Below are 25,793 nucleotides of genomic sequence, written 5' to 3' on the forward strand. Positions count from 1 at the left end.
AGGGCTCAGAGTTTGATCTGGTTGGATTCTCGGATGCTGATTATGCTGGTGACAAAGTGGATCGCAAGTCTACATCAGGCACATGTCACTTTCTGGGACGATCACTTGTATGTTGGTCTTCAAAGAAGCAGAACTGTGTATCTCTCTCCACTGCTGAATCTGAATACATTGCTGCTGGATCTTGCTGCGCTCAGCTTCTGTGGATGAAGCAAACACTCAAGGACTATGGCATTCATCTGAAGCAAGTACCATTCTACTGCGACAACGAAAGCGCCATCAAGATTGCCAACAACCTAGTTCAGCACTCAAGGACAAAGCACATTGAAATTCATCATCACTTTCTCAGAGACCATGTTGTGAAGGAAAATATTGATATCATACACGTCAACACTGAAGAGCAATTGGCAGATATCTTCACCAAGCCCTTGGATGAGAAGAGATTTTGCAAGTTACGGTGTGAGCTAAATATCCTGGAATCCTCAAATGTCCTGTGATCAGGCACACATCCTAACACTTATGCATATTGATGACTTAGATGTGCAACACACGAAGTAAAGTATATCTTCAATCAATGAAGACATACAGTCTAAGTGTGAATACATTAATGTGGAATTTGACTTCGGAGCGCCACGATAATTGTGCGCCGTGTCTGGGTCTAATACTTCCTATACGGTGGGTAATGCCACCACCAAATGTTCTGTTTGAAGTGTTTCACTCATGGCGTTACATTTGCTATGTCTTCACATTTGGTATTGGCTTCAATCTCAACATATCTTCATGATTATCTTCACTATGTTGATTATATATATATATATATATATATATATATATATATATATATATATATATATATATACTAGTGTTCTGTCCTCTACAACATTCACTTATAGCTATGTCTTCTTGTCGAATCTTTTGAACTAAGTGAATGTGATCGGACCCTAACCTCTCTATGCTTTCTATCTCAAACTCTATCTGTCCAAATCATATGCATTCTATTGAAACTGTCGAATGTCTTCTCTGCGTCCTTGTCAGCAGAAGATACAGAGACAACCATTAAGTCCGTTTTCAATGCTCATTCCTCCACCTGAAACCCGGAGAAGTGGGAACGACCACCCGACAATACAGGCGTGCGTGGGACGTGGAACAAACCCCAATATGCTGCATGATGGGCCACGTGTTCCTCAGATGCGAATCGCCAGGGGCACCTGTGTAATAACATAGTGCCACCCCTGTACCTATAAATACACACCTCAAAACAGTCATTATCTCTTCTTCCACTCTCGCACGAACCCTAGCGCCACCGCTAGCCCTTGACGACGCCGGTGACGAAGCGCTTCGCTGCCACAACCTCTCCGACGCCGTCTTCATGCCGACCGCGGACATCGTCATCTCTGCGTCGCCGTAGGTGTCCTCCGTCGCCAAGTTAGGGCACGAACGATCGAACTGCTCGGCCTCCTCTTCCACTCCGTCTAGCAGTTCTTCGTGTGGTAAATAAAACCTCCTTTTTACGGCCTCTTTGATCCTATAGCTTTATCACTTTCTACCACAAGCAGTTTCTATTCACACAAGTTGGATCTCTTTCATACTGCATCTCATAACATGCCTAGTATATTCACTTATGCTTCACAAAGTAGTTAGATTCCTCACTTGTACTGATCCATGGATTCGTACAAATCTGGAACCAACTCCTTATCTATGAGTGAATGTCTTCGCACAATGAGGTCAATGTCTTCTAAACTGATTTATCTTCAAAATATTCTGAGAATGCATATGACCTCTTCCCCTTCCCTCGCACCTTAATGCTGTCACAGGTACATGTCCGTGGGAGAATCCCTTGGTTCTCATAGTCTGCATTCATTTGCAGAATTCTTACAGCATCACATAAATTCTCCCGAAGCTAGTTCCTGTTTGTCCAGCAAGCGAAAACCTTTGAAGCCTCTGAACATATTGAAGCCTTTCAGATTAAGGTTCATGGCTTCAGAAAAATCAGCAAGGAAGGGTGGCAGAAAGCGTCGAGGAGAAACATCAAGAGATCTGCCCGATGGCCTCTCAGAGCTGTACAAGACAGATCCTGAAGAGGATTACAATCAGCGCAAGATGCGAATCCAATGGATTCGACGCTATTGGGCAGAACAGTGGTTCAAGTACAGATTTGTGACCAAGGAATATGCTGAAAGAATGCCATCAAGCGACCATGGGGAGACATCCTCTACAAAAATCTTCAACCTAGGACCAGAGATGAAGCCATTGAATAAGGCTTCTATCCCTGCATGGTCCATGGACCACAGCCCGCGGATGCTGACCCATCATCCCTGCTATGGTGTCGTGACGACAATTTGTTTAAGCGCAACTTCCAGTTTGCCCAGAACTCAGCGAAGCAGAACAAGAAGACTTTGAGTTTAGATTTCAACCCTGGTCCCTCTTCTCCCCGTGCCGATGGAACTCGCGAAGCTGAACCCAATCTTCTTGGGCCCTTCTACAATCTTGAAGGTCTCATCACTCACGTCGTGGTTCAAGGGACAGCCGTGAATGAGCCTGCAGATGACGCTGAATCAGATGAAGCGCCTGCAGCGCCGAAGCCAAAGAAGCTGAAGCAGCCAAAAGCTTCAAAGTCGGCCTCTGCACCAAAAATCTCACGGACGAAGCCACTGGCAACTGCACCTCCTGAAGACAGTGTGCAGTCTGAAGATTTGTCACGCATCTCCAAGCCCTAGAAGGTCAAGGTGCCTCTGCCACACACCGGCCAAGAGCTAACAGCTGCTGCCATTCTGCGCAATGATGCCATTGATCTGTCAAGTGATGAAGATCTTGCAGATGACGCTCTTGAGCAACTCATCAAGAGCAAAGAAGAAGCAGAAATCTTCAATGATCTGCCTCTCTTTGACGTGACAATCATCCACAACTTCATTGATGAGTGGTTTGACACGCCAAACATTAGCTTCGAAGATCTGCAGCTACCCATTGGCCTCAGTGTCGCCTTCCATGCCGCCATTGCTTCAGAGCTAGCTCTCGCTCAGTGCATCATCGAACTGAAGCAAAAGATTGACTATGAAAAGGCTCAGTTCAAGAAGCATATGGCCAAGCTCAGCATGCAAGAGGTGAAAAACTTCAAGATTATGCTGCACGAGCTGAAAGAAGCCTTTCTCAAGAAACGCGCAGAAGCTCAGGGTTCTCGGGAGCGCATGAAGAGCCTGGCTGACAAGTGTGTGCAAGGCTACAACGAAGCTGAGAAGCGCAAGGCCCTTGGGCGTCCGGGCATTGATCCCAGAATGGCTGCTAAGCAGAAGAAGAAGCCCATTGTGACCGAACCTCTCGCACCAAGGCAGGAAGCAGATCCCATTGTCTTCCCAACTAGAATGACTAGCTCGAAGCCAAAAGGCCGGTCAACCGCTTCAGAGCTGAAGAAGACGAGGAATGCTGAGGCTGAAGCCAGGAAGAGGAAACATCCTGAAGCCTCTCCTACTACCCCTCCAAGAAGAAGAGGAAGACCAAGAAAGAACGGGCTGCTCCCATAGAGCCTTTGATTGTTGAACCCATTTCCATGGTTCATCCTGATGCTGAACGCCAAATGACAATCCATGAGCCTGCTTTCACAGAGGCTCATGAAGCTGAAGACTTTCCAGCAGCTGATCCCATCGCTGCTGAAGACATTGGTCACCATGACCATGTAGAAGATGGTGCAGTCCTTCCTCAGCTCGAGCACAGCGAACTCATCAGCATTGGTCGTCCTCTGACGCCAATTGCTCAGGATGCTTCATGGGCTGATCGCCCACAAGAGGAAGAAGACTTTGATGCCCAGCCAACTCCAACTACACAGGCGTCGCCTGCGTTGCGCAGGCTTCACAAAGGACCAAGGCCTCCAGTCTCCGCGTCTGAAGCTGAAACTGCTGAAGACATTCCAGCTGCATCAGCCGATGAAGAAGAAGTCCCACCAGCTGCTACTCCCCTGTCCCACCAAGAAGCGGTTCTCAAGGAGAACGTGGTTGTGACCGACCCTCCAGCTCATCAAGTGGAGGTTGAAAATCTTGAGGCTGCCACCACCAACACCAATGAAGCCACTGACGTTGTCATGGCTGAAGCTAATGTGGAGCCTTCACCAACAAAAGCACCAGAAGTCAGCGAAGCCACTGATCCCACTGCTTCTGTTCCTGCGCCTGCTGCCGGTCCTCAGTTCGACTATCATGTTGAGCACAGGCCTCAGGTACAGAAGCCAATCCCAACATTGCCCAGGTTCCCAGGTCCTGCATCAGCACCTGGATCCTTCAATATCAATGGCTTCAGAGCAGACAACACATTCTTCAATAGCTCCACGAACCCCTACTCAAGGGAAAGAATATCATCTGATCGGTTCTGGAGCTATCCGCAGCGAAGCTATTACTCCTGCATTCTATACAATCAAGGTCGCATCTTCCCACACAAGCATCTTGACATTGAAGCAATAGTTGGTCTGCCCTGTCTAGAAGAAGCTCTGGATTGCTTCAAAGAGGTTGGATTGCTGTCGTTCGTCACTGACCAAGAGCATTGGAATGAAGAGTTGTTGCTCCAATTCTATGCCACACTTCACATCTGCGGGTATAACAGAGATCCGAAGATTGGGTCCTGGAGTGGATGACAGGAAAGGTTCATCACAAAGCCAAAGCCTTTGACATCATTGAGCTCACTGGTCTACCCACTCCCGGCGATCTCTATGAATCTGGCTGTCAAATTCACAGTGAAGCTGTGGAGAGCATCTTTCAGAAGCCTGAACCTAACATGAGTCAGATGCTCAGTATGATGAAGCCATTACCCCAAGATGCTGCATATCTCAAAGAGTTCTTTGTTGAAGACCTAGAGTATCTGCCAAGGACTATTTATCACATCATAAGGCGAACTCTCTAGCCCATCAAAGGGCACTCTCCACATGCCAAGCTGGAAGGTGCAATGAAGACTTTGGTCTTCTATATTCTTCATGGAAAATGCTTCAATGCACAGGACTTCTTCATTCGCCAACTTGCTGCATCAGGCTCTGATCTGTTTGGCTTGAAGTTCTACGCCCCATGGGTAATGCGGCTGATCAAACTTCACTCCGCTATCTCATATCAGCCATTTGCTCGCAATCATCGGTTTTTTCTGCCTGATGTGGATATGTCTATTGAAGCCATCTATCCTGAGCCTGTCAAGGAACCTCTAAGTCTTCAGAATGCAGAGCATCAAAGTTTTTCTCAGAACATTGAAGGAGTTGAAGCAGTCACTCGTGTGTATCCTTTGGTTGGCACTACACGTGCACCGCATCCTGCTCTCACTGAAGCCACTGACAGTACAACTGCCCCATGACCCAAGAAGCGCACTCGTGTTCTCAATGACCGAGAGCTTCTTGTGGCTCTTCATTAGAAACAGGATAGGCATCATGACTGGCTAAAGCGTCAAATGCAAAGCCGCTTGGTGGATGTTAATCGCATTCGCAATCTTGCCACCAAGAATGCCTTTGTTGCCCATGAAACCTCTCGACGCACATGGAAAGGGCTGACGCTGATGTGTTCTGAAGATGATCTTCAAGAGGATGGCTTCTCTGAGCGCTTCAAGTTTGACTGCACACCTCCTCGAAGGGCAGTGCTGCGACGAACTCCATCTCTTGAAGACTTTGAGTTCTCTTCCTCTGTTGCAACTGTAAATGCCAGAGTGATCGAGGATGACGATGATGCTACTTCACTGCCGCCTCCTTCAGCACACTTCGACACTGCTCCAAGCTCTTCTGCACCGCCGAACACCACCAACGACCCTGCTGCTTCACCTACTCTTCATGGGAACGAGTAGAGGCTCTATGTCTTTAAACCTTTTTGGTCCTTACTGACAAAAGGGGGAGAAGCATATGAGTTTAATAGTCTTCAAGCGGGTCCATATGGGCGGGTTCTTCATATTTTGCTTCGTGTTTACAACTCTTGTTTTGATACATTTGGTTCTTTGAGTTGTAACACTTAAACTCGATGGTCGTCTGCTACCTATTTGCCATTTTGTGATGCGATGATAAATTCCGCATGTGCGACGATAAATTCCGCACTTAGATCATTTTGCAGACGTCCATTTTCCATTATGCATGTCATTATCTTCACATACCTTCACATGCACAGTGGATTGTCATCATAAGTTGAAGAGGATCTCCACAAGCACAACCTGCCATGTGCATTTGCATTCCAAAAGCAAACTACTTATATGCACATCTTCAGGGGGAGCCCTTGCAACTTATGAAGACAATTCCTTGTCCTTTACAATTTCACATATTATATTCCCCGTTGAAAACTTCAACTAGTTTGTCATCAATCACCAAAAAGGGGGAGATTGTAAGTGCATGCAGTGCCACCCCTAGTTGGTTTTGACGACAAACCTAGTTGAGGGACTAATGTGTTTGTGAGAATTGCAGGATAACACATGTAGAAGTCCCTCATTGATTCGGTTTTCCTACCAGAGATGACCCCTAAAAATGTATGAAGACATTGATGTCAAAGGTGGTATATGAAGATATTCACATTGAAGACTATGACAAGAGAAGACATCGCATGAAGCCTATGGAGCTCGAAGACTTAGATCTTTCGTAGTTCTTTTTCTTCTTCTTTGTTGAGTCATAGGAACCACCGTACTATTAAGTGGGGTCCAAGAGAACCAGTCAGAATGACTGAAGTGATGCTTAACCAAAACCTATGTCTTCGAGTGAAGACTATGAGAGCGAATCTTGTCCAGAGTCGGACAAGTCAACTTTGCTTGTAGCCCAAGTAAAGTTGCCGTGTGAGTTTGAAATCTGACCGTTGGAACACGTGTCAGTTCCTTAGTGACCCAGGGTCATTTCGGACAAATCAGGTCGGGTTGCCTAGTGGCTATAAATAGCCCACCCCTACAACCAAAAACGGTTGGCTGCTCAGAGTTAGTATACGGCTTTTGTCGTTTGAGAGCAACCCACCTCGAAGCCTTTGAGAGAGAATTCCTTGCGAGGATAAAGCCCTAACCACCCAGAGCCAAAGAGAATTAGGCATCACTTAAGTCTTCTTGTCTGTGTGATCTGAAGACTTATTACACTTGAGGACTGTGAATCCTCCAGCCGGTTAGGCGTCGCGTTTTGAGCATCCAAGAGACATTGTGGATTGCCAGTGAACGAAGTCTGTGAAGGTTTGGGAGTCTACCTTGAAGACTTACCAGAGTGATTGGGCGAGGTCTGTGTGACCTTAGCTCAAGGGGAATACAGTGAGGACTGGGTGTCCTGAGCTGCGTGTTCAGGATTAGGTGTCCTCAGGTTTAAATACCTAGCCGCCCTAACCAGACGTACAGTTGTCACAGCAACTGGAACTGGTCCAACACATCATTGTCTTCAACGAGTCACTAGTTTCATCCTTCCCTTCTCTTTACGTATTGTTACTCCTTGTGAAGTCATTGTATGATTGCACTATCTTTTATCTTCACTGAGTGACTGCGTGTTCTGTTTGACTTCATAATATCTTCCTACCTGATCCTTACTACATTGCTGCTATTAGTCATTGTGCTTTCACTCTATTGAATACTTGACTATGGCTTGCCTAGTGTAGTCTACCTTCCACTGCAGGGTAATAGGTTTATTTCTGTCGTTTGTCTTCATAACTACCACGTTTTGAAGACTTTCATAAAAATCGCCTATTCACCCCCCTCTAGTCGATAGAACGCACTTTCAAACACCTCAAGCCTTGGCGCCTCCCTCTCCCCTGCTACACCTCTCCCTCTCGCAGAAGCTCGATGAAGCCCTGCTGCGATCACTGCTGCATCCACCACCACACCGTCGTGCTGCTGGATCTTCATCAACCTCTCCTTCCCCCTTGCTGGATCAAGAAGGAGGAGACGTCATCCGCTCCATACGTGTGTTGAACGCGGAGGTGCCGTCCGTTCGGCACTTGGTCATCGGTGATTTGGATCACGGCGAGTACGACTCCATCATCCCCGTTCTCTTGAACGCTTCCGCTCGCGATATACAAGGGTATGTAGATGCACTCTCCTCTCGTTGCTAGTTGACTCCATAGATTGATCTTGGTGAAACGTAGGAATTTTTTTTGTTTTCTGCTACGATCCCCAACAGTGGTATCAGAGCCAGGTCTATGCGTAGTTACTATGCATGAGTAGAACACAAAGTAGTTGTGGGCGTCGATATTATCAATTTGCTTGCCGTTACTAGTCTTGTCTTGATTCGGCGGCATCGTGGGATGAAGCGGCCCAGACCAACCTTACACGTACGCTTACGTGAGACCGGTTCCACTGACTGACATGCACTAGTTGCATAAGGTGGCTGGCGGGTGTCTGTCTCTCCCACTTTAGTCGGATCGGATTCGATGAACAGGGTCCTTATGAAGGGTAAATAGAAATTGGCAATTCACGGTGTGGTTTTGGCATAGGTAAGAAACGTTCTTGCTAGAAACCTATAGCAACCACGTAAAAACTTGCAACAACAATTAGAGGACGTCTAACTTGTTTTTGCAGCAAGTGTTTTGTGATGTGATATGGCCAAAGGTTGTGATGAATGATGAATGATATATGTGATGTAAGAGATTGATCTTGTTCTTGTAATAGGAATCACGACTTGCATGTCGATGAGTATGACAACCGGCAGGGGCCATAGGAGTTGTCTTTATTTATTTATGACCTGCGTGTCAACATAAACGTCATGTAATTACTTTACTTTATTGCTAAAGCGTTAGCCATAGTAGTAGAAGTAATAGATGACGAGACAACTTCAAGAAGACACGATGATGGAGATCATATGATGGAGAACATGGTGTCATGCCGGTGACAAGATGATCATGGAGCCCCAAGATGGAGATCAAAGGAGCTATATGATATTGGCCATATCATGTCACTATTATTTGATTGCATGTGATGTTTATCATGTTTTTGCATCTTGTTTACTTAGAACGACGGTAGTAAATAAGATGATCCCTCATAATAATTTCAAGAAAGTGTTCCCCCTAACTGTGCGCCGTTGCGACAGTTTGTTGTTTCGAAGCACCACGTGATGATTGGGTGTGATAGATTCCAACATTCACATACAACGGGTGTAAGACAGATTTACACACGCAATACACTTAGGTTGACTTGACGAGCCTAGCATGTACAAACATGGCCTCGGAACACAGAAGACCGAAAGGTCGAGCATGAGTCGTATAGAAGATACGATCAACATGAAGATGTTCACCGATGTTGACTAGTCCGTCTCACGTGATGATCGGACACGACCTAGTCAACTCGGATCATGTTATACTTAGATGACTGGAGGGATGTCTATCTAAGTGGGAGTTCATTGAATAATTTGATTAGATGAACTTAATTATCATGAACTTAGTCTAAAATCTTTACAATATGTCTTGTAGATCAAATGGCCAACATTGTCCTCAACTTCAATGAGGTCCTAGAGAAAACCAAGCTGAAAGACGATGGCAGCAACTATACGGACTGGATCCGGAACCTGAGGATCATCCTCATAGCTGCCAAGAAAGATTATGTCCTAGAAGCACCGCTAGGTGACGCACCCATCCCACAGAACGAAGACGTTATGAATGCTTGGTAGACACGTGCTAATGATTACTCCGTCATTCAGTGCGGCATGTTTTACAGCTTAGAACCGGGGCCCCAAAAGCATTTTGAGCAACACGGAGCATATGAGATGTTCGAAGAGCTGAAAATGGTTTTCCAAGCTCATGCCCGGGTCGAGAGATATGAAGTCTCCGACAAGTTCTTCAGCTGTAAGATGGAGGAAAATAGTTCTGTCAGTGAGCACATACTCAAAATGTCTGGGTTGCATAACCGCTTGACTCAGCTGGGAGTTAATCTCCCGGATGACGCGGTCATTGACAGAATCCTTCAGTCGCTTCCACCAAGCTACAAGAGCTTTGTGATGAACTTCAATATGCAGGGGATGGAAAAGACCATTCCTGAAGTATTTGCAATGCTGAAATCAGCAGAGGTAGAAGTCAAAAAGGAACATCAAGTGTTGATGGTGAATAAAACCACTAAGTTCAAGAAAGGCAAGGGTAAGAAGAACTTCAAGAAGGACGGCAAGGGAGTTGGCGCGCCCGGTAAGCAAGATGCCAGGAAGAATCCAAAGAATGGACCCAAGCCCGAGACTGAGTGCTTTTATTGCAAGGGAAGTGGTCACTGGAAGCGGAACTGCCCCAAATACTTAGCAGACAAGAAGGCCGGCATCACAAAAGGTATATGTGATATACATGTAATTGATGTGTACCTTACCAGTACTCGTAGTAGCTCCTGGGTATTTGATACCGGTGCGGTTGCTCACATTTGTAACTCAAAACAGGAGCTGCGGAATAAGCGGAGACTGGCGAAGGACGAGGTGACGATGCGCGTCGGGAATGGTTCCAAGGTAGATGTGATCACTGTCGGCACGCTACCTCTACATTTACCTACGAGATTAGTTTTAAACCTCAATAATTGTTATTTAGTGCCAGCTTTGAGCATGAACATTGTATCAGGATCTCGTTTAATACGAGATGGCTACTCATTTAAATCCGAGAATAATGGTTGTTCTATTTATATGAGAGATATGTTTTATGGTCATGCTCCGATGGTGAATGGTTTATTCTTAATGAATCTCGAGCGTAATGCTACACATATTCATAGTGTGAATACCAAAAGATGTAAGGTTGATAATGATAGTCCCACATACTTGTGGCACTGCCGCCTTGGTCACATAGGTGTCAAACGCATGAAGAAGCTCCATGCAGATGGACTTTTAAAGTCTCTTGATTACGAATCATTTGACACGTGCGAACCATGCCTCATGGGTAAAATGACCAAGACTCCATTCTCAGGAACAATGGAGCGAGCAACCAACTTATTGGAAATCATACATACTGATGTGTGCGGTCCAATGAGTGTTGAGGCTCGCGGTGGCTATCATTATGTTCTCACCCTCACTGATGACTTGAGTAGATATGGGTATGTCTACTTAATGAAACACAAGTCTGAGACCTTTGAAAAGTTCAAGCAATTTCAGAGTGAGGTTGAGAATCAACGTGACAGGAAAATCAAGTTCTTGCGATCAGATCGTGGGGGAGAATACTTGAGTCACGAATTTGGCACACACTTAAGAAAATGTGGAATAGTTTCACAACTCACGCCGCCTGGAACACCTCAGCGTAATGGTGTGTCCGAACATCGTAATCGCACTCTATTAGATATTGTGCGATCTATGATGTCTCTTACCGATTTACCGCTATCATTTTGGGGCTATGCTTTAGAGATTGCCGCATTCACTTTAAATAGGGCTTCGTTGAAATCCGTTGAGACGACACCGTATGAATTATGGTTTGGGAAGAAACCTAAGCTGTCATTTCTAAAAGTTTTGGGATGCGATGCTTATGTCAAGAAACTTCAACCTGAAAAGCTCGAAACCAAGTCGGAAAAATGCGTCTTCATAGGATACCCTAAAGAAACTGTTGGGTATACCTTCTACCTCAGATCCGAAGGCAAGATCTTTGTTGCCAAGAATGGGTCCTTTCTAGAGAAAGAGTTTCTCTCGAAAGAAATAAGTGGGAGGAAGGTAGAACTTGATGAAGTATTACCTCTTGAACCGGTAAGTGGTGCAGCTCAAGAAAATGTTCCTGAGGTGCCTGCACCGACTAGAGAGGAAGTTGTTGATGATGATCATGAAACTTCAAATCAAGATGCTACTGAACTTTGTAGGTCCACAAGGACACGTTCCGCACCAGAGTGGTACGGCAACCCTGTCTTGGAAATCATGTTGTTAGACAACGGTGAAACTTCGAACTATGAAGAAGCGATGGCAGGCCCGGATTCCGACAAATGGCTGGAAGCCATGAAATCTGAGATAGGATCCATGTATGAAAACGAAGTATGGACTTTGACTGACTTGCCCGTTGATCAGCGAGCCATAGAAAATAAATGGATCATTAAGAAGAAGACAGACGCGGATGGTAATGTGACCATCTATAAAGCTCGGCTTGTCGCTAAGGGTTATCGACAAGTTCAAGGGGTTGACTACGATGAGACTTTCTCACCCGTAGAGAAGCTGAAGTCCGTCCGAATCATGTTAGCAATTGCCGCATTCTGTGATTATGAGATATGGCAAATGGACGTCAAAACAGCACTCCTTAATGGTTTCCTTAAGGAAGAATTGTATATGATGCAGCCGGAAGGTTTTGTCGATCCTAAGAATGCTGACAAGGTGTGCAAGCTCCAACGCTCGATTTATGGGCTGGTGCAAGCATCTCGGAGTTGGAACATTCGCTTTGATGAGATGATCAAAGCGTTTGGGTTTATGCAGACTTATGGAGAAGCCTGCATTTACAATAAAGTGAGTGGGAGCTTTGTAGCATTTCTCATATTGTATGTGGATGACATACTGTTGATGGGAAATGATATAGAATTCTTGGAAAGCATAAAGGCCTATTTGAACAAGTGTTTTTCAATGAAGGACCTTGGAGAAGCTGCTTATATATTAGGCATCTGTAACGCCCCGTGACCGATGTGCCAGGTGTCTTCCAGTTATTCGCTGTAGTTGCCTTGTCATTTGCTTGCGTGGTGCATCTTTCATGTCATCATGTGCATTGTGTGTTTTTCATACATATTAAGTTGTTGCATGTACACCTTCTCCTTCCCTCCACTTCCTTCTTTTGGCAAGTGTCACGTTCCCTTGTCTTTTAATGTTCATCTTTGCCTCAATATTCTAACACCATGCACCTAGCCTCTCTGTCAAATTTCATCTCTTTTGAAATTGTTTTGGTTAGGGTTTAAAATGGTTCAAGTTTGAATTTAATTCAAACTTGAATTATTTTTACTTCCTTTAAAATCTCCAAACCAATTTTGTTAAATAGAGCACATTTTCAGGATCATGAATATATTTTTATATTTCTCTAGCTCCTCTCCTTTTCCCCCTGCCTTTTCCTTTTTGTATTTCTGTCTGAAGAAATAGAAAAGCAGCAGCATCAGCTACCTGGGCCTCGGCCACCCGGCCGGCCCATTAGCCCAGCCAGTGCCGGCCCATCCCTCTCCTAAGGCCCGGCCGCCCCATTCCCACCTAAACCTAGCCCGAGCCCCTCGCGCAACCCCCTCCTCTCGGTCTCCCTCGCGCCGCCAGGAGACAGCGAGCGCGCTGCCCGATCCATCTACCTCTCGATCCCTCCCTCTCTCGCTGTCTTCCCTTCCCCACTTCGTCCTCCTCGTGCGCCGCACCTCCTACCCCGAGCGCCGCCCCATGGAGCCGCCTTCTCCACTCAGGTGAGGCCGCCGCCGCGCCATCTCGCCTCCTCCCCGTCTCCAGCAAGGCCGTCGCGCCAAGTCCCTGAAGCCACGCCTGTCGCCCTTCTCCCCTCGCGCCGGCGACCCGGAGCGCCGCGTCTCTGACCGCTCTCCTGTAGCCAGCGCCTCCACTGTCGCTGCCTCGCCGTCGCCATGCCAGGAGCCTTGCGCGCCCGGAAGCCGCCGCCCGCACCTCGCCTGCGACTTCTCCGCGCCGGCGACCTCCATCGAGTCCCCCTGCTTCGTCCGACCGCCGCGCCACCATGCTCCAGCGCCGCCTCGAGCTCATCTTCCTCAACCTCCATGCCGTCCCGCAGCTCCCTCGCCCCGCTCGATCTGGACGCGGGATCCCGAGCGCCTCGACCCGCTGCCTGCTTGTCGGAGTAGCAACAGCAGCCCCATGCACTGCCCGGGCCTCCCCTGCATCCTCCTCACCACTGAACCGGCCACCTCTCCATCTCCTCTGCGCCCAAGGGCCTCGACGCCCTTGTTGCTGTGGCTGCTAGACCACCACGGCGCCATCAGGAAGACTCTGGCCACCACCGAGAACCCCCGGACCTGTCAAGACATGTACACGGAGACCCAAGTCAGGAGACTACCGATGGCCCTCCAAGTTCAACAAATCGTTGACATCGGAGTACCACTACTTCAACAGGTGTACAACTACACGGTTTCGCTGAGTACCCCTTCGGATTCGTCGAGTTCGACTACCCCGCAAGAACCGGAGCGCCAAGTACCTCTATCGCCTTCTTCGGAATCCTAAAAACGCCAAGTACCCCTTCAGTTCGGCAAGTCCGGAAGTTCGTCTTCACTGAACATTCACACGACCGTAACCGGGACCGTCAGGCATCTTCTTTGAGATTTTTGCCAAGTACCACGACGACGCGTCTTGTTCATCTACCGCCGTTTTCGGAACCGCTAAGAACGGCAAGTACCTCAGCAAGTACCTTGACACCCGATGCATGGAACAACTACCGTCGCCGACGACCCGAGTACCACTACCGTCGACCCTCAAAGACTCCGTGGACGTCAAGATCCTCGCCGTGACCTCGAACATCTACGGAATGTGCATGACTACAAAATGGGTACCACTACCGTTGCCAAAGACCCCTGTAACGGTATCGTCAAGTTCGACTACCGCCGCGTGAACAACTACTTCCACTACAGCCGTTGCGAGAATGTCTACTTCCCTCTACGAACTCGTTCCGCCCGAAACACATGCTTCGAAGGTATACCACCGAAACGACCTTCCGAGAATGAATGCATGTTGTATGAGATGCTCATGTTCGAACCGTGTCCGAGTTGTCATTGCACGTTCCACCTCGGTTGCCATGTTGTTGACCCATGGGTAACCCGGTATCCGGGATCACCCCCACCATCCTCGCATGATCCGCTCATCCAGATTTTCTCTTGCACCGACATCTCAATGAGTTGTCGGATCACCCGGAATGTTGCCGTGGCACCATTTCCGTTGTAGTTGCCGTGGAACCCCTTTTGTTCCGCCATGGCGACCAAATGCTTCATAATACTCTTGTCAAACTTTTAATAAAAATTGCATAAACTTGCACATGTCATCCGCATCATGTTAACAACATCAAGAATGTTTAAAATTGTTGTTTGTATTAATTTGCTAAATGCATATGGGGGTTTACCGGATTTGTTGTTTGTTATATCCGGCCCCATTTAAATGGTTTATATGGTATATTTTTGTTATGCTTCACTTCTTGCCATGTTTAACAACATTTAATTTGTTGAGTACCTAATCGGGAGAGAACTAAATAATTAATGTGGTGTTCCGTCAATATGCAACGGAGTTGCATATTGAGCTCCACTTAATTTGTAGTATTGTTTGTGCACTTTGCCATGCCATGCTTCATTTAACCGGACATGCATCATACTTGATTGTGCATCATGCCATGATTATGTGGTGGTTGTTTACTATGTTGTTTGCTTCTTTCCGGTGTTGCTTCTTTGGGTTAGTTTCGATAACGTCGCGTTTGTGAGGATCCGTTCGACTTCGTTCGTTTGTTTTCTTCATGGACTCGTTCTTCTTCCTTGCGGGATCTCAGGCAAGATGACCATACCCTCGAAATCACTTCTATCTTTGCTTTCTTAGTTGCTCGCTCTTTTGCTATGCCTATGCTGCGATACCTACCACTTGCTTATCATGCCTCCCATATTGTTAAGCCAAGCCTCTAACCCACCTTGTCCTAGCAAACCGTTGTTTGGCTATGTTACCGCTTTGCTCAGCCCCTCTTATAGCGTTGTTAGTTGCAGGTGAAGATTGAAGTTTGTTCCTTGTTGGAACATGGAGATCGTTCCTTGTTGGAACATTGTTTACTTGTTGGGATATCACAATATCTCTTATTTAATTAATGCATCTATATACTTGGTAAAGGGTGGAAGGCTCGGCCTTATGCCTGGTGTTCTGTTCTACTCTTGCCGCCCTAGTTTCCGTCATATCGGTGTTATGTTCCCGGATTTTGCGTTCCTTATGCAGTTGGGTTATAATGGGAACCCCTTGACAGTTCGCCTTGAATAGAACTCCTCCAGCAAGGCCCAACATTGGTTTTACCATTTTCCACCTAGCCTTTTCTTTCCCTTGAGTCGGCCGGATCAAGGGTCATCTTTATGAAACCCCCGGGCTAGTGCTCCTCTGAGTGTTGGTCCAACCCAGAGCACCGTGCAGGGCCATCCCTTGGCAACTTGGGTTACGTCGGCTCCTGTACGCTTAGCTTATCCAGTGTGCCCTGAGAACGAGATATGTGCAGCTCCTATCGGGATTTGTCGGCACAACGGGTGGTCTTGCTGGACTTGTTTTACCATTGTCGAGGATGTCTTGTAACCGGGATTCCGAATCTGATCGGGTCTTCCCGCTAGAAGGAATATCTTTCGTTGACCATGAGAGCTTGTGATGGGACACCCCTGCAGGGATTTGCACTTTCGAAAGCCGTGCCCGCGGTTATGGGCAGATGGGAATTTGTTAATGTCCGCTTGTAGAAAACCTAAAGATGATCTTAATTAAAACACATCAACCGCGTGTGTAACCATGATGGTCTCTTTCCGGCGGAGTCCGGGAAGTGAACACGGTGTTGGAGTAATGCTTGACGTAGGTTGTTCTAGGATCACTTCTTGATCATAGTTTTAACGACTGTGCCTTGCCTTCTCTTCTCGCTCTCATTTGCGTATGTTAGCCACCAAATATGCTAATCGCTACTGCAGCTCCACCTCATACCTTTTACCCTTCCTATAAGCTTAAATAGTCTTGATCGCGAGGGTGTGATATTGCTGAGTCCCCGTGACTCACAAATACTTCCAAAACCAGCTTGCAGGTGCCGAGGTTACCGTGCAGATGACGCAACCAAGCTCAGGAGGAGCTCGATGAAGATCTTGTCCTTTGTGTTGTTTCATTCTAGTTGATCAGTAGTGGAGCCCAGTTGGGGTCGATCGGGGACCTTGTCGCATTTGGGGTTCTTCTTTTATTTTGGTTCCGTAGTCAGACCTTGAGTGTATTTGGATGATGTAATGCTTTATTCATGTATTGTGTGAAGTGGCGATTGTAAGCCAACTATGTATCTCTTTCCCCTATTGTATTACATGGGTTGTGTGAAGATTACTTCACTTGCGACATTGCTTTCAATGCGGTTATGCCTCTAAGTCGTGCTTCGACACGTGGGAGATATAGCCGCATCGAGGGCATTACAAGTTGGTATCAGAGCCTTCCCCGACCTTAGGAGCCCCCACTGCTTGATCGAATTAGCTGACGAGTTGAGTCTAGAAAAATGTATTGAGTCATTTAGGAATTATATATCGGAGAGTTAGGAATTCTTTTTACTCCCCAGTCCCTTCATCGCTCTGGTAAGGCATCCTAACGTAGAGTTTTGACTCTTCTCTTCTCAAATTTTCACTAAATTTTTTTTAGGATCACGCGGGTATCTTGGAATCGTTCCGATGGCTTTGTGATGAGAACATTGTTCTTGGTGCCTCCTGTCTTTAGGGGTTGTGGTAGTGTCCCGGGGAGTTGATCTCCGAGGTGTTGTCGTCACAATTTTATCGTTGCAGTTCTGGAATACCTGAGTTTAGTTTCGCCGACATCGAAAATCTCTTTTATGCAGTTGTTGGTGAGATAACCTCGACGCCACCCAGTATTGGGGTGGGAGTTCAGGAGTACTGCCATAACTCGTATAACGGATGCTTTTCGAAGGTTGAGGTAGATGATTTCCGAAGGTTTCTTGGTTATGTGTTGAAGGATGGATACAGCTGGATGTAGGATTTGCTAGTTTTGGGTGAGATATTATGCTTCCCCTGTATCCCCAACACCTGATTGCATAACCGGAAAATTTCGGGAGTTTATAAGTGGGAATTCAAGTAGCTCTTAGGATATCTTTTCGACAGATGTATGATATGAAATTGGGGTTCGACGTCTAGTGGTCCGCCTATCCACGGTTGGTTTTATAGTGGTTTCGTTGTGTCTCAAAGAGTCCTTGGCTATGCTAACTCAGGGACGCTTCGTATGTCATGTGCACTGCCTTGTACATGACGGTGCGGTACGATCGAGCCCGTGTAGGCCCCACCACGAAAACTTCGGACGAAATCTCTATCATATGTTTGTTCCGGCTTATTCTGCAAGCCAATTCTTTGTTTTGTTTTGAGTTGTGGTATTCGAGTTGCTTCGAAGTCAAATGTTGATTCCATACCTGTTCCTAAGCGGTGTTCTCATATTTCTATGTGAATACTAATCCTTCTCGATCATCGAGTCTGTCATGTCAATCCTTTTTAACCGGTGTGCTTCTCTTCAAGTGGATCCGATCATTGCAACATCCACAAGATCAAGTATCAGTTCTTCTCAATGGTGCTCATTTCATTCGTCCCAAGCTGCCTTTGTTTTCCCGCCCTCCCACCCTTTTTCTTCGAAGACTTGAATTTCTTAATCAACTATCCATTTTACTGATGTGAAGTCTCTCCATTCTTTTCAATCAATATCCTTATCCGGTGATTCTCATGAAGATTCTAACGAAGATTCAAGTTCGTCACTCTTCACTCATTTTCTTCTCCGGTGGATGCAAATCAAGCTTTCGGTGTTGATCTCATATCCCTTTTTCCTCGTTTCAAATACCTTCTCATACCGGTGCACCTCATAATAATTCACTTCTCGCTATTCATTTATTCAGGAGTGCTAAAGATATCTCAGAAGGCTCGTCTTGTCTTTCAAGATCAGTTCAACCTATTTCGAGGTTGTTATCTCATTCTAGCCATTTAAATCTTACCGGTGCTTTCTCTCTTTTGAATCGTTCTACGGTGTTCCTTTTGAGTGGGCCCTAACCCATAGGTCTTTCACCAGGATCTTACCTGACTCTTCTCTTTTCCTGGCGTTACTCTCAAATTCTTTTCCATGTTTGACGTAAGAATGAATTATCATCAGTCTTATGTATTTCTCCAAGATCTTTCAAATTATTTTCATCGTTGGATCAACCTTTCCATTATTCATCCCAAAGTATCTCAACAATTTGGGGGTGTTTCTCATCGTCATTCTCTGTGTTTGAAGACCGAAGAAGAGTTTCTCTTTAATCTTGCTCCATTCTCTTCAAGATTCATGGTGCTAGCTTGTTGCCATCCTCTCATAATTATTTTCGATTGTGAGAATCCTTTTCAACCATCCGGAGTAATTCAGGAGTATTTTACAGTTTGATTCTCCGAAGCCCATCATTTCAGAAGACCTATTCATTCTCAGCTTTCAGCTCTATTTCTCTCAATCTTACAGGTGCATCATTCAAATATCCTCTAATCAGTTCATGATCTCTTCGTTCTCATGGATCTAAATTCTCTCAAGCATCTTCGTTTTTTGCTAATCCTTCCCGGTGTTTCTTCATGTTTTATTCGTTCTTTTCCAATTCTTACGGTGGCTCATTCAAGATTTCTCTTCCTTTTTTATTGTATCAATTCATTCGTTCTTTCCAATCCTACAAGTGGTTCGTTGAAGATTTTCTCAAGTTTGCGCTATATCTATCTTAATTCTTTCTATGAGAATAAGTAGTATGCCAAATCCATTGCTTGTCATCAATTTAATTTGGTGAAGGATACGCATAACATAATTCTTATTCTTGTTTCATCCAAGTGATCAATTCCTTCCTTCGGAGCTTGTTCATAACGAATAAATTCTTGATTTCATTTGTTCATCTTTCTTTCCCGGAGTCCCAAGCTCTCACAATTACATTATCACGGAGATCCATCTAAATCATCACAAGGTTTCACCTTGTGTTCCCAACTTCTCTTTATCTTCGTAATTCTTTTGTTTACCGGAATTCTTCATGGAGACTCTACATGATGGTTCTCAAAGGATTTAATTCCTTCTCGAAGTTTTCATTGAGATTCTTTTCTAGGGAGCTCAAGTTTTCTTCTTCTTGCTATCCAGAGTGCAATTCTTTCTTTCGTATCATTGGAGGTAGTATTATGTCATTCTTGATAATTTGAGTTCATGTTTCATGTTCCACATGTTGTTAAGAATGAGGTATTTTAAATCCATCAACCTCTTCTTTGGAGTTATCTTTGGGTATATTTCACCTAAAGCCTTCCCTGAGGATTGTTGCTATCCATGGTGCTTATAAACGACCCAAGTTCTTCTTTATCCTCCCGGTGAAATAAGTTTCCCATCTCCTTCTTGTTATCAAGCCAATCTATTGTTTCGTTAGTGGAAGAATTTCACCTCATAGTTTTGAGATGTTCTCCATAAGCCCACTACAAGTTTACTCTTTTCGTTGTTGGTTCTCCAACAACTCCGTTCGACCCTTCTTCTAAGGATGCCTTTTTCAAGCTCATTCGAGATAGAAGATATTGTTCTCTCCTCCGTTCATCCCATCCAATTCTCTCTTTTCTTCCGGAGGCATTGTGATGTTGCTCTCTTAAACCCTCTTTCTTGTTCTTGTCAGGACCTTATTATTTTCATGCTTATCCATTTAACCGGAGTGTTGTGTCCTCTGCTCAAGTTCTTTTCATCTTGTCAAGTCTTTCATCTCTTGTCAACCGGAGTGCTGCTCGAATTTGTTCTTTCTTGTTCCTCTTTCCTAACGGAGTGCTTTCAACTTCGTTCATCTCCATTGTATTCTTTTCTCGAGATGGCTTAACCTTTTCAAGGTTCTTTGGTTTCACTCTTTTGTCAAAGGAGCAACTTAGTTTTACCTCCTCTCTTCCTCTTCCTCCTCTGTTTTCCCTCGGTGCCATTCTAGATCTCGGGACGAGATCCTCTCGTAGTGGTGGAGTGTTGTAACGCCCTGTGACCGATGTGCCAGGTGTCTTCCAGTTATTCGCCGTTGTTGCCTTGTCATTTGCTTGCGTGTTGCATCTTTCATGTCATCATGTGCATTGTGTGTTTTTCATACATATTAAGTTGTTGCATGTTCCATGCATGATTCTTGCTTCCTCACCTTCTCCTTCCCTCCACTTCCTTCTTTTGGCAAGTGTCACGTTCCCTTCTCTTTTAATGTTCATCTTTGCCTCAATATTCTAACAACATGCACCTAGCCTCTCTGTCAAATTTCATCTCTTTTGAAATTGTTTTGGTTAGGGTTTAAAATGGTTCAAGTTTGAATTTAATTCAAACTTGAATTATTTTTACTTCCTTTAAAATATCCAAACCAATTTTTTTAAATAGAGCACATTTTCAGGATCATGAATATATTTTTATATTTCTCTAGCTCCTCTCCTTTTCCCCCTGATTTTTCCTATTTGTATTTCTGTCTGAAGAAATAGAAAAGCAGCGGCATCAGCTATCTAGGCCTCGGCCACCCGGCCGGCCCATTAGCTCAGCCAGCGCCGGCCCATCCCTCTCCTAAGGCCCGGCCGCCGCATTCCCACCTAAACCTAGCCCGAGCCCCTCGCGCAACCCCCTCCTCTCGGTCTCCCTCGCGCCGCCAGGAGACAGCGAGCGCGCTGCCCGATCCATCTACCTCTCGATCCCTCCCTCTCTCGCTGTCTTCCCTTCCCCCCTTCGTCCTCCTCGTGCGCCGCACCTCCTACCCCGAGCACCGCCCCATGGAGCCGCCTTCTCCACTCCGGTGAGGCCGCCGCCGCGCCATCTCGCCTCCTCCCCGTCTCCAGCAAGGCCGCCGCGCCAAGTCCCTGAAGCCACGCCTGTCGCCCTTCTCCCCTCGCGCCGGCGACCCGGAGCGCCGCGTCTCCGACCGCTCTCCTGAAGCCAGTGCCTCCACTGTCGCTGCCTCGCCGTCGCCATGCCAGGAGCCTTGCACGCCCGGAAGCCGCTGCCCGCACCTCGCCTACGACTTCTCCGCACCGGCGACCTCCATCGAGTCCCCCTACTTCTTCCGGCCGCCGCGCCACCATGCTCCAGCGCTGCCTCGAGCTCATCTTCCTCGACCTCCATGCCGTCCCGCAGCTCCCTCGCCCCGCTCGATCTGGACGCGGGATCCCGAGCGCCTCGACCCGCTGCCTGCTTGCCGGAGCAGCAACAACAGCCCCATGCACTGCCCGGGCCTCCCCTGCATCCTCCTCACCGCTGAACCGGCCTCCTCTCCATCTCCTCTACGCCCATGGGCCTCGACGCCCTTGTTGCTGAGCTGCTAGACCACCACGGCGCCATCAGGAAGACTCTGGCGACCACCGAGAACCCCCGGACCTGTCAAGACATGTACACGGAGACCCAAGCCAGGAGACTACCGATGGCCCTCCAAGTTCAACAAATCATCGACATCGGAGTACCACTACTTCAACAGGTGTACAACTACGCGGTTTCGCTGAGTACCCCTTCGGATTCGTCGAGTTCGACTACCCCGCAAGAACCGGAGCGCCAAGTACCTCTACCGCCTTCTTCGGAATCCTAAAAATGCCAAGTACCCCTTCAGTTCGGCAAGTCCGGAAGTTCATCTTCACTGAACGTTCACACGATCGTAACCGGGACCGTCAGGCATCTTCTTTGAGATTTTTGCCAAGTACCACGACGATGCGTCTTGTTCATCTACCGCCGTTTTCCGAACCGCTAAGAACGGCAAGTACCTCAGCAAGTACCTTGACACCCGATGCATAGAACAACTACTGTCGCTGACGACTCGAGTACCACTATCGTCGACCCTCGAAGACTCCGTGGACGTCAAGATCCTCGCCGTGACCTCGAACATCTACGGAATGTGCACGACTACAAAATGGGTACCACTATCGTTGCCAAAGACCCGTGTAACGGTATCATCAAGTTCGACTACCGCCGCGTGAACAACTACTTCCACTACCATAGTTGCGAGAACGTCTAATTCCCTCTACGAACTCGTTCTGCCCGAAACACATGCTTCGAAGGTATACCACCGAAACGACCTTCCGAGAATGAATGCATGTTGTATGAGATGCTCATGTTTGAACCGTGTCCGAGTTGTCATTGCACGTTCCCCCTCGGTTGCCATGCCGTCGACCCATGGGTAACCCGGTATCCGGGATCACCCCCACCATCCTCGCATGATCCGCTCATGCACATTTTCTCTTGCACCGACATCTCAATGAGTTGTCGGATCACCCGGAATGTTGCCGTGGCACCATTTCCGTTGTAGTTGCCGTGGCACCCCTTTTGTTCCGCCATGGCGAACAAATGCTTCATAATACTCTTGTCAAACTTTTAATAAAAATTGCATAAACTTGCACATGTCATCCGCATCATGTTAACAACATCAAGAATGTTTAAAATTGTTGTTTGTATTAATTTGCTAAATGCATATGGGGGTTTACCGGATTTGTTGTTTGTTATATCCGGCCCCATTTAAATGGTTTATATGGTATATTTTTGTTATGCTTCACTTCTTGCCATGTTTAACAACATTTAATTTGTCGAGTACCTAACCGGGAGAGAACTAAATAATTAATGTGGTGTTCCGTCAATATGCAACGGAGTTGCATATTGAGCTCCACTTAATTTGTAGTATTGTTTGTGCACTTTGCCATGCCATGCTTCATTTAACCGGACATGCATCATACTTGATTGTGCATCATGCCATGATAATGTGGTGGTTGTTTACTATGTTGTTTGCTTCTTTCCGGTGTTGCTTCTTTGGGTTAGTTCTGATAACGTCGCGTTGGTGAGGATCCGTTCGACTTCGTCCGTTTGTCTTCTTCATGGACTCGTTCTTCTTCCTTGCGGGATCTCAGGCAAGATTACCATACCCTCGAAATCACTTCTATCTTTGCTTGCTTAGTTGCTCGCTCTTTTGCTATGCCTATGCTGCGATACCTACCACTTGCTTATCATGCCTCCCATATTGGTAAGCCAAGCCTCTAACCCACCTTGTCCTAGCAAACCGTTGTTTGGCTATGTTACCGCTTTGCTCAGCCCCTCTTATAGCGTTGTTAGTTGCAGGTGAAGATTGAAGTTTGTTCCTTGTTGGAACATGGAGATCGTTCCTTGTTGGAACATTGTTTACTTGTTGGGATATCACAATATCTCATATTTAATTAATGCATCTATATACTTGGTAAAGGGTGGAAGGCTCGGCCTTATGCCTGGTGTTCTGTTCCACTCTTGCCGCCCTAGTTTCCGTCATATCGGTGTTATGTTCCCGGATTTTGCGTTCCTTATGCAGTTGGGTTATAATGGGAACCCCTTGACAGTTCGCCTTGAATAAAACTCCTCCAGCAAGGCCCAACATTGGTTTTACCATTTGCCACCTAGCCTTTTCTTTCCCGTGAGTCGGCCGGCTCAAGGGTCATCTTTATGAAACCCTCGGGCCAGTGCTCCTCTGAGTGTTGGTCCAACCCAGAGCACCGTGCAGGGCCATCCCTTGGCAACTTGGGTTACGTCGGCTCCTGTACGCTTAGCTTATCTGGTGTGCCCTGAGAACGAGATATGTGCAGCTCCTATCGGGATTTGTCGGCACAACGGGTGGTCTTGCTGGACTTGTTTTACCATTGTCGAGGATGTCTTGTAACCGGGATTCCGAGTCTGATCGGGTCTTCCCGCTAGAAGGAATATCCTTCGTTGACCATGAGAGCTTGTGATGGGCTAAGTTGGGACACCCCTGCAGGGATTTGAACTTTCGAAAGTGGTGCCCGCGGTTATGGGCAGATGGGAATTTTTTAATTTCCGGTTGTAGAAAACCTGAAGATGATCTTAATTAAAACACATCAACCGCGTGTGTAACCGTGATGGTTTCTTTCCGGCGGAGTCCGGGAAGTGAACACGGTGTTGGAGTAATGCTTGACGTAGGTTGTTCTAGGATCACTTCTTGATCATAGTTTTAAAGACCGTGCCTCGCCTTCTCTTCTCGCTCTCATTTGCGTATGTTAGCCACCAAATATGCTAGTCGCTGTTGCAGCTCCACCTCATACCTTTTACCCTTCCTATAAGCTTAAATAGTCTTGATCGCGAGGGTGTGAGATTGCTGAGTCCCCGTGACTCACAGATACTTCCAAAACCAGCTTGCAGGTGTCGAGGTTACCGTGCAGATGACGCAACCAAGCTCAGGAGGAGCTCGATGAAGATCTTGTCCTTTGTGTTGTTTCGTTCTAGTTGATCAGTAGTGGAGCCCATTTGGGGTCGATCGGGGACCTTGTCGCATTTGGGGTTCTTCTTTTATTTTGGTTCCGTAGTCGGACCTTGAGTGTATTTGGATGATGTAATGCTTTATTCATGTATTGTGTGAAGTGGCGATTGTAAGCCAACTATGTATCTCTTTCCCCTATTGTATTACTTGGGTTGTGTGAAGATTACCTCACTTGCGACATTGCTTTCAATGCGGTTATGCCTCTAAGTCGTGCTTCGACACGTGGGAGATATAGCCGCATCGAGGGCATTACAGCATCAAGATCTATAGAGATAGATCGAGAGGCCTCATTGGTCTTTCGCAGAGTACGTACCTTGACAAGATATTGAAGAAGTTCAAAATGGATCAGTCAAAGAAGGGGTTCTTGCCTGTATTGCAAGGTACGAGATTGAGCTTGGCTCAATGCCCGACCACGGCAGAAGATAGAGAAAAGATGAGTGTCGTCCCCTATGCCTCGTCCATAGGGTCTATCATGTATACTATGCTTTGTACCAGACCTGATGTAAACCTTGCCGTGAGTTTGGTAGGAAGATACCAAAGTAATCCCGGCATGGGACACTGGACAATGGTCAAACATATCCTGAAGTACCTGAAAAGGACTAAGGAAATGTTTCTCGTTTATGGAGGTGACGAAGAGCTCATTGTAAAGGGTTACGTCAATGCTAGCTTCGACACAGATCTGGATGACTCTAAGTCACAAACCGGATACGTGTATATTTTGAATGGTGGGGCAGTAAGCTGGTGCAGTTGCAAGCAAAGTGTTGTGGCGGGATCTACATGTGAAGCGGAGTACATGGCAGCCTCGGAGGCAGCACACGAAGCAGTCTGGGTGAAGGAGTTCATTACCGACCTAGGAGTCATACCCAATGCGTCGGGCCCGATGACTCTCTTCTGTGACAACACTGGAGCTATTGCCCTTGCCAAGGAGCCCAGGTTTCATAGGAAGACCAGGCATATCAAGCGTCGCTTCAACTCCATTCGTGAAAGTGTTCAAAATGG

This window comes from Triticum dicoccoides, chromosome 2A (assembly GCF_002162155.2).
Source record: "Triticum dicoccoides isolate Atlit2015 ecotype Zavitan chromosome 2A, WEW_v2.0, whole genome shotgun sequence".
Classification (NCBI taxonomy): Eukaryota; Viridiplantae; Streptophyta; class Magnoliopsida; order Poales; family Poaceae; genus Triticum; species Triticum dicoccoides.